The sequence below is a fragment of the Macrobrachium nipponense genome, chromosome 14 (assembly GCF_015104395.2).
Source record: "Macrobrachium nipponense isolate FS-2020 chromosome 14, ASM1510439v2, whole genome shotgun sequence".
Taxonomy (NCBI): Eukaryota; Metazoa; Arthropoda; class Malacostraca; order Decapoda; family Palaemonidae; genus Macrobrachium; species Macrobrachium nipponense.
This window is the reverse complement of record NC_087207.1, coordinates 67,915,403-67,924,577: the sequence shown is the minus strand read 5'-3', so window position 1 is coordinate 67,924,577 and position 9,175 is coordinate 67,915,403.

Sequence of the window (9,175 nt, the reverse complement as noted above, 5' to 3'; positions counted from 1 at the left end):
CGGCCTTGATCTCTACGCTTTTCCCCCCTTTCAAGATCCTGGGGAGGTGATGAGGAATTTGCAGCATCGGAGGACTAGGTTGACGCTTATCGCCCCCTTTTGGCCCGCAGCGTCTGGTTCACAGAGGTGATGTTCTAACTAGTGGATTATCAGCGATCGTCTTCCGGTAAGGAGTAGATCTACTCAGGACAGCCCCACTTCGAGGAGTACCACAAAACCTCTCCGCTCTGAGTCTGGACTGCGTTCAGACTATCCAACAAGTTGCCGAGAGCGGAGGTTTTTTTCGAAATCTTGGCTAAAGGCTATCGCCACCGCGAGGAGACCATCATCAAGTCGCGTTTCCCTGAATCAAGTGGGCAGCCTTTGTAGAAGTTGTGTAAGAGAAAAGGAGTTTCCTCTACCACTACCTCTGTGAGCCAGATTGCCGACTTCTTGCTTTATCTGAAACAAGATCTAAAGTTGGCAGTGTCAACTATTAAAGGCTACAGAAGCGTTCTATCTGTAGTCTTTCGCCATAGAGGTCTTGACCTCGCTAACAATAAGGATCTCCATGATCTATTGAGATCTTTCGAGGACGACCAAGGTACCACTACCGAAGCTACCTTCGTGGAACCTGGATGTGGTCCTAAAATATTTGATGTCAAATCGTTTTGAACCTCTTTCATCTTTCGTCTCTACGAGATTTGACGAAGAAAACTGTATTCCTAACTGCTCTGGCGACGGCGAAGAGAGTTAGCGAAATACAGGCTATCAGCAAACACGTCGGTTTCAAAGGGCATAATGCAGTCTGCTCTTTGAATATGTCGTTTCTGGCCAAAAACGAAAACCCTTCCAATCCGTGGCCTAGAACATTCGAGATCAAGGGTATGGCAGAGATCATTGGTCAAGAGCCAGAAAGAGTCCTGTGTCCTGTTAGGGCTCTTAGAGAGTATATTCGTAGAACGAAGGATTGCCGAGGTTCTGCAGAGAACTTATGGTGTTCGGTCAAGAGACCAACATGCCCATGTCCAAGAATGCACTGGCATTCTTTTTAAGAAAACAAACACCATTAAAGAGGCGCACGCTTCTTGCAAAGACAGTGACTTGAAGATACTTAAAGTTAACGCGCACGAAGTAAGGGCTATTTCGACCTCAATAGCCTTTCAGAAAAACATGGCTCTTAAAGACATTTTAAGTGCTACTTTTTGGAGGAGTAACTCAGTGTTCGCCTCTCACTACCTACGGGAGGTGAGAACGACCTATGAAAGCTGTTACTCTCTCGGACCATACGTCGCCGCAGACACTATTTTGGGGGCAGGAGTAGCACTCATCCTTTCCCATAGAAAAGGGTAGGTGAGTTTTTAATATTTGTATGTTTTTATGGTTGTAGGGTCGGCTGCCGAGTACAGTCGTCCCTTCCTTTAGCCTTTGGTATATGGGAGTTTGTTGTTAGGCTAACTTAGGTGGTGGTTTTTGCCTCGTTGCCCTCGGAAGTATGGTCATGGTCTAGTCACATTGTGGTCCCGTCCCCGTTGACAGATCATCTAGAGCGCACCAACTACATAGGTCACTACCTTGTTGGTAACTCTAGTGAAGCAGAAGCAGGCTTGGGTGACAGTAATCACGAAGTCAGCTATGCTAACAGGTAAGGAACCAAGATGTCAATCATATACATTTATATGTTTTCTAAATCCTTTTTTCTGTCTCTCCCACCGCCAAAGTGGATTCAGCTATATATATATCTGACAGGTAAGTTTTCATGAACAAAATGATATTGTTAAGATACAATAAAGTTTGTTCATACTTACCTGGCAGATATATATAATTTAGTACCCACCCACCCCCTCCCCTCAGGAGACAGTGGAGATAGAAATCTGATAGAAAATGGGAATGGTTCCTGATACCCGCCTCCCAGCGGCGGGATGGGTACTAACCACCCTAACAACTCCCACTACGTGTGTCGTAAGTTTTAGAAATTCTGTCGGACTAAAGAGAATACAGCTATATATATATCTGCCAGGTAAGTATGAACAAACTTTATTGTATCTTAACAATATCATATTTTCACAAGGAGACACAGTTTGCTCCTTTTCTCTTGGATTTTTAGCCAAGAACGAGGACCCATCCAATTCCTGGCCCCATTCTTTTACCATGAAGAATTAAATGGACATCCTTGGCTCTGAGGAAGAAGAGAGGGTTCTTTGTCCTGCTTTGAGGTATTACCTAAGCAGGACCGAGAAGATCAGAGGGTCATCCAGTAACCATTTGTGTTCTGTCAAGAACCCGTCTCGTCCTCGACTAAGAACTCATCGTCCTTCTTACTGACTTACTGAGGGACTTAATTTCTGAAGCGCACTCTCAGATTCAGAAGGTATTTTGCCTACTTTCAAAGTGAAAGCTCATGACATGAGGGCAGTTTCTACCTCTTTAGCTTTTCGGCACAATATGTCCCTTACTTCCATTCTGCTCGACCTACTGGAAGTGCAAATACGTCTTTGTCTCTCAGTATTTGAAAGAAGTTGAAACAGTGTTTGGAGATTGTAGTACCCTGTGGCCATTATTAGTGGTATTGGGGAAGGATTCAATGGAAGCGCTCTCTCTCTCTCTCTCTCTCTCTCTCTCTCTCTCTCTCTCTCTCTCTCTCTCTCTCTCTCTCTCTCTCTCTCTCTCGTAGTAGCCATCTTGCTTGGTGAGACGTACCCGCGTGAAGTCACAATAATCAACAGATATCACAAGTTTAACATACGACTAGAATTTGAGAAATATCTAGAAGTGTTCGTGAAACTATCGGTGATAAGATTAGTGTGAAAATAGTAGGATAAGCGTCTTCTATAGTTGTTTATCAAGTGTACTACTATAAATCAGAACAAGATGCAGTAAGTTCCAACTGCGGGAAAAGTGGCGTAATTTGGCGTGTCTAGCAGATTCGCAATACGATGAGGTAGCAGGAAGGGAAACTGGCATTTCTCATCTATGAAATCAGCAACAGTCCTAACCAAAAAGATACAAAAGCATTCATAGATATATTAGAAGGATATAAACCTTCAAACTGGAACAAATCTAATGAAAACATCTTGAAAATAATTGAAGAAGTTCCAAATAAAATCCAAGTGGTCAAGAGACTCATAAAGAAAATATACATAAACCAACATATTCCGACAAAGAAAATGAATAAGGTGAATCTTGTGAATATACTAATTGATGCATTAGGAAAAAAGAATGCCAAAAGCATGCAAACTGTGTAAGGTTTGGTATAGCATAGTCAATCCCCACAAACCTAATCAGAAAATGTGCTGCATGCAACATTCCGACCCATCCACAGTGTGCTGAGGTAATACAAGATTTGAGAAAAGATACAAGAATTTTTTGTTCAACATGTCTATCATGGATAGACAAAATGTTATTAAATCAAGATTGAATGTACAAATAGTTGATGGATGAAGAAGAAGAGGAAGAGGAAGAAGAAGAAGAAAAAGAAGAGAAGGGGAAAACGGGAAGAGAAGTAAACAAAAATGAAATGACAGAAAAAAAATAGGGAAAACAAAGAACAAGATAAAAGTATGGATGCAGAGATACTCATTGATACTACATATGCAGGCAATAAAGCAGCATACCTACGAAGAATAAATTACGATATTGACAACAGAAAAGCAAATCCCGAAGAGGCTCTACCCAGATCTATACAATGACGGGAAAGAGGAAAAAAAATAGACAAGAAAGACAAAAATCTGCAACCTTTGAAAAGAAAAGAGGGAATTGCAGATTTGGAGAAAGATGTTACTACAAACATCCTAAGATATGTCAAAACTATGAAATATATGGTAAATGTGCATACTTAGATGGTATATGGGGATGATTGCAGAGATCTGCATCCAAAAATATGTAAAAACCTAAAAGAAGGAAAAGGATGTAAGTTCGACAAAAAATGCAAATATATGCACCCTGTAGCCATGAATCATAATCAAATAAATAACCAACCAAGTAATAAAATCCAAAATAAGAAAGAAACAAATAAAGAGAGAAATCAAGAATATCAGGTAAAAGAGAAAAGCAAACCACCAATGAGATATGCAGAGGTGTCAGCAAAGAATTTCAAAGCATCAGCTCCGAAATTCTACTCAAGAGATAATAACTGTATTTATTATGCAAGAGGATATTGCAGAAACGGAGAAAATTGCAGATTCAGACACAAAATGAATAATTATGATGAAGGAAGATCAAATATTATGGAAAAGTTGGATTTTTTTAATGTCAGAATTTCTGGAAATGAAAAAAAGAACAACTACCAGAACAGGAAAGAGACATGGGAAAATCCTTATTACTATCAGTATTAAATGAAGGAGAAAACACGCAAACCATCATAGTGATGAATGCGCAGGGTTTAGTTACGAGTAACTCAAAAAGAAAAATAGAGTACTTAGAAGAACTAACCCAAAATGAAAAGAAAATAGATATAATGAATATAAGTGAACCTGGTATTCCCAAGAGACTGGGAATGATGATCAAATAAAAGGGTTCCAAACTTATAGATCAGATAGAAAAAATAGGAATCAAGGGGGAACCGCAATATATGGGAAAGACAAAAAAACAAGGAAAAAAAAATCTTATTGAGAAATATAGTAACTCAGAATGTGAAACTAATAGCGGTTAGAATTTGAATCTTGAAAAAATTGATGAACATAGTAATATATAGACCTCCTAATACTAAAGAGTTTGACTTAATAATTGAAAAATTGGATGATATATGTAGAAATCACAAGGACTGGACTATTCTCCTATCTGGTGACTTCAACTTTCTTTCGTAGAATGGAAAGAACGAATAGGAGATTGTGGTTGTACTTATACATATAAAAAAGAGAGTAATAGTAGGCAGAAGATAAGAGGCAATTTGAAAAGCTATAGATATGTACTAGAATCAAACATTCAACAAATAAATCACCTGCCAACAAGAAAGGAAAATACTTTAGACCTAGTATATGTGAACGAGATGAATTATGTTAAAGAAATAATAGTTTATAATGCGAGTATTTCAGACCATAATGTCATAGAATTAACAGTTCATTCCAAAGCAAGTGAAAATAGAGATAAGCAAGAAATGAAAAAGTGGAAGGATATGGAAAATACAACTTCTACAGTAAAAATATAAAATGGTCAGAAATTAATGAAGAATTAAACAAAGATTGGGATAACATTTTCGTAAGTGATGACATAAGGGTAAATACGGAGATATTATATAAAATATTGGAGATAATAGTGGAAAAATATATACCGAAGAAGAAAAGTAAACATCATTCATGCATACCAAGAGACAGAAGAATCTTGTTCCAGAAAATCAGAAAGTGGAAAAAAGGTCTTGCAAAAGAAAAAAATGCATGGAAAGTTATAGAACTAAAAAGTAAGATAGAAAATGCAGAAAAAAAAGAGGATTATACAATCAAAAAGAAAATGAGAAAAACGGGACTTGGAAGAAAAAACCCTATTAAATATCAAGCACAAAAACCCCAACTATTATACTCATATGCGAAGAAGATGAATAAAAGAAGAATAGAAATAGGCCCTCTGAGAATTGAAGGGAGATTAACGAATGAAAAAAAGGAAATTTGCAACATACTGGCAGAACGATATAAGAGAGAATTCACCCCTAGAATAGATAATGAAGATAATGATATAGAAGTAAGGGATGAAAATAGTGAATATTTAGCTGACATAGATATTAATGAAGCTGATATTGTGCAGGCTATTAATGAAATTAAAAAATGGAGCTGCTGCAGGGCCTATGGAATTCCTGCTATTTTGTTAAAGAAAGTAGTTCATTCTATCGCAAAGCCACTTGCAATATTATTAAGACAAAGTGTAGATACAGGCAAGATATATGATGAGCACAAATTAGCGTATATTACCCCTACTTTCAAAAGTGGATCAAGACTAGAGGCAAGTAATTATAGGCCTGTGAGTCTAACATCACATATAATGAAAGTGTATGAAAGTGTAATGAAGAAAAATATTATGAAACATTTAATAAAAAATAATTTGTTTAATAAAGGACAACATGGTTTCGTACCCGGAAAAAGTACACAAACCCAACTGTTAGTCCACCGTGAAAACATATTTCAAAAATATGAAAAGCGGAAATGAAACAGATGTGGTTTATTTAGACTTTGCAAAAGCTTTTGATAAAGTAGACCATAATATATTAGCGAAGAAAATTAGAAAACACAATATCGTGGATAAAGTAGGAAGATGGTTAAAAGAATTTTTACACAACAGAAAACAGATAGTTATTGCAAACGACGAGAAATCGGATGAAGCCAAGGTAATATCCGGTGTGCCGCAAGGACGGTGTTAGCTGCAATACTGTTTGTTATTATGATTGAAGACATAGACAATAATGTTAAGGATTCGGTAGTGAGTAGTTTCGCAGATGACACAAGAATAAGTAGAGAAATTACTTGTGATGAAGATAGGAACGCTCTACAAAGAGACCTTAACAAAGTATATGATTGGGCAGAGGTAAATAGGATGGTATTTAACTCTGATAAATTTGAATCAATAAATTATGGAGACAGAGAAAGAAAGCTATATGCATATAAGGGACCTAATAATGAGACCATCACAAATAAGGAAGCAGTTAAAGACCTTGTGTGATGATGAATAGGAACATGTTATGCAATGATCAAATAGCAACTCTGTTGGCAAAATGTAAAGCAAAATGGGAATGTTGTTACGGCACTTCAAAACAAGAAAAGCTGAACACATGATTATGCTTTATAAAACATATGTTCGTAGTCCACTTGAATATTGCAATAGAGTATGGTACCCACACTATCAAAAGGATATTGCACAAATAGAGAGTGTACAAAGGTCCTTTACAGCTAGAATAGAAGAAGTTAAGGACCCTAGATACTGGGAAAGACTACAATTCTTAAAATTATATAGTCTGGAAAGGAGAAGAGAACGCTACATGATAATTCAGGCATGGAAAACAGATAGAAGGAATAGCAGAAAATATCATGGAACTAAAAATATCAGAAAGAGCAAGCAGAGGTAGATTAATAGTGCCCAAAAATATACCAGGAAAAATAAGAAGGAAAGCACACAGGACATTAATCCACTACGCACCAGCATCGATAATGCAGCGTCTATTCAATGCGTTGCCAGCTCATCTGAGGAATATATCAGGAGTGAGCGTAGATGTGTTTAAGAATAAGCTCGACAAATATCTAAAACTGCATCCCAGACCATCCAAGATTGGAAGATGCAAAATATACCGGAAGATGTACTAGCAACTCTCTGGTAGACATTAGAGGTGCCTCACACTGAGGGACCTGGGGCAACCCGAACAAGATGTAAGGTCTGTAAGGTAAGGTCTCTCTCTCTTTGCCTGGGTGTAGGGTTTTTTGAGTTTTGGGGAGCCTCGGGGGTACAATATACCCAAACTACCAACCAGTGTCTGGTTATGTATAATGTTGGTACTGCACCCAGGGTAAGAGCACTTGTATATGCTTTTCCAGCCGTCAGGCCTTTCCTCCGCTGCAAAGCTCCCACTTCAGTAGAAGTTACCCATGGCTCAGTTGCCACACCTCTACAGTTGAAGATGAGCACCAACCAGAGGCGAGGCAGCGCCTCAGTGGCGTGATCGGTATCATCTTAACCTGCCACCTTGGTGACCGCAAGTTTGATTCTTAGGCATTTCGTTGAGGGATTAGAGATGTGTATTTCTGGTGATAGAAGTTCACTCGACATGGTTCGGAAGTCACATAAAGCCGTTGGTCCCATTGCTGAGTAACCACTGGTTTCATGGAACATAAAAACACCTTACAAACAAACCAGCCAGAGGCAGTGTACAACTGCAGTAGCTCTCTTACCAGGTAAAGAAATGACAAGCATTGTCTATTTTGAAGTCATTCCCATGCCTTAATGTTTTGGAGTAAAATATGTTCATGCACCCCCACTTACCAATTACTTGATAAGTTACTTACATGAAAATATAGTATTTTCATAATAAAATTACTTTCATATATTCTTACCAACTGGTTACAGAATCTGAGCTCTCCCTCCTCCTCTCTCATGGATATAGGCACAGTGTTCCTGATAGTGGGCAGGGCTAATCACCTCACAAAACAATTGTGATTTTTTTTTAAAAGGCTGCTGCACAAGTTAGAATTTATAGCTATGTACATAATTACTTGGTAATTATACAAAACTTAATTGTATTATGTAAATATCATTTTAACATTTTAACATCAGTGGTATTGTTTTTAGCAATAACTCCTAAGACTATAATTCTTATCAGCTTGTTTTCTTTATTGTTTGCTGCACTATAGTATTGATAGACATGATGTTCATTAAAGTTCAGATAGTTATGAAATTTATCAGAATAAATATGTAACATCAAAGGAAAGCCAGTACTATGTAATATATGGTAGTGAATGCTAATGTACATACTGAAATTACAGTACATAATACAGTATGCTGTAGCATTTCATCACTTTTAGTGGTATTGTGTGTATTTTAATGACAAAGCTGGCAAATAGACACTACATATATATTATGTGTAAATGACAAACTAAGTGCTTTTTCTTCTTTTTTTCTCTTCCTTAACATTTGCAGTCTACACAAGTCATCTGCATGTTAAGAGGATGGCAGAATGACTGGAAACATATTTGATTTAGTTATTGATAACAAACCTGCAAATCAGCAGAGCCACAGATTTGAGAGGTCATCTGTAGTGGGATTAGTTTAGTTTTTACCCTGTGAACTGTAATTGTTTTCTTAGTGAGGCAGACAAATACAGCCATATACATATTTTATATACATACTACATCATATGAATTGTTGACTTGATATATACATTATTAACATATTACCTCTATTTTTTCCAGGTACCAGTCTCTTAATTTGACGCACGTTCCAGAACACAGTGTCCAGATTTACGAATTCAGATAAAAGTTTGTCATTCAATACAGTTAAGGATGTATGTATGTGATTCATATTTTATTTGTTCTTCTGTAAAGATTTTGACAGGAGTGTTATTGAAGTCTTTTACTACTTAGATTTATTGCTCTTTTTATGAATGGGAACTGGTGGATGCCGGAAAATTCATCGGTGAATAAAACAAGTTAGGTGGATGCAGGAATATTCATCTATAAAAATATTTAAAAGAACACTCAAAACAGTTTATTTGTGCACATAGACT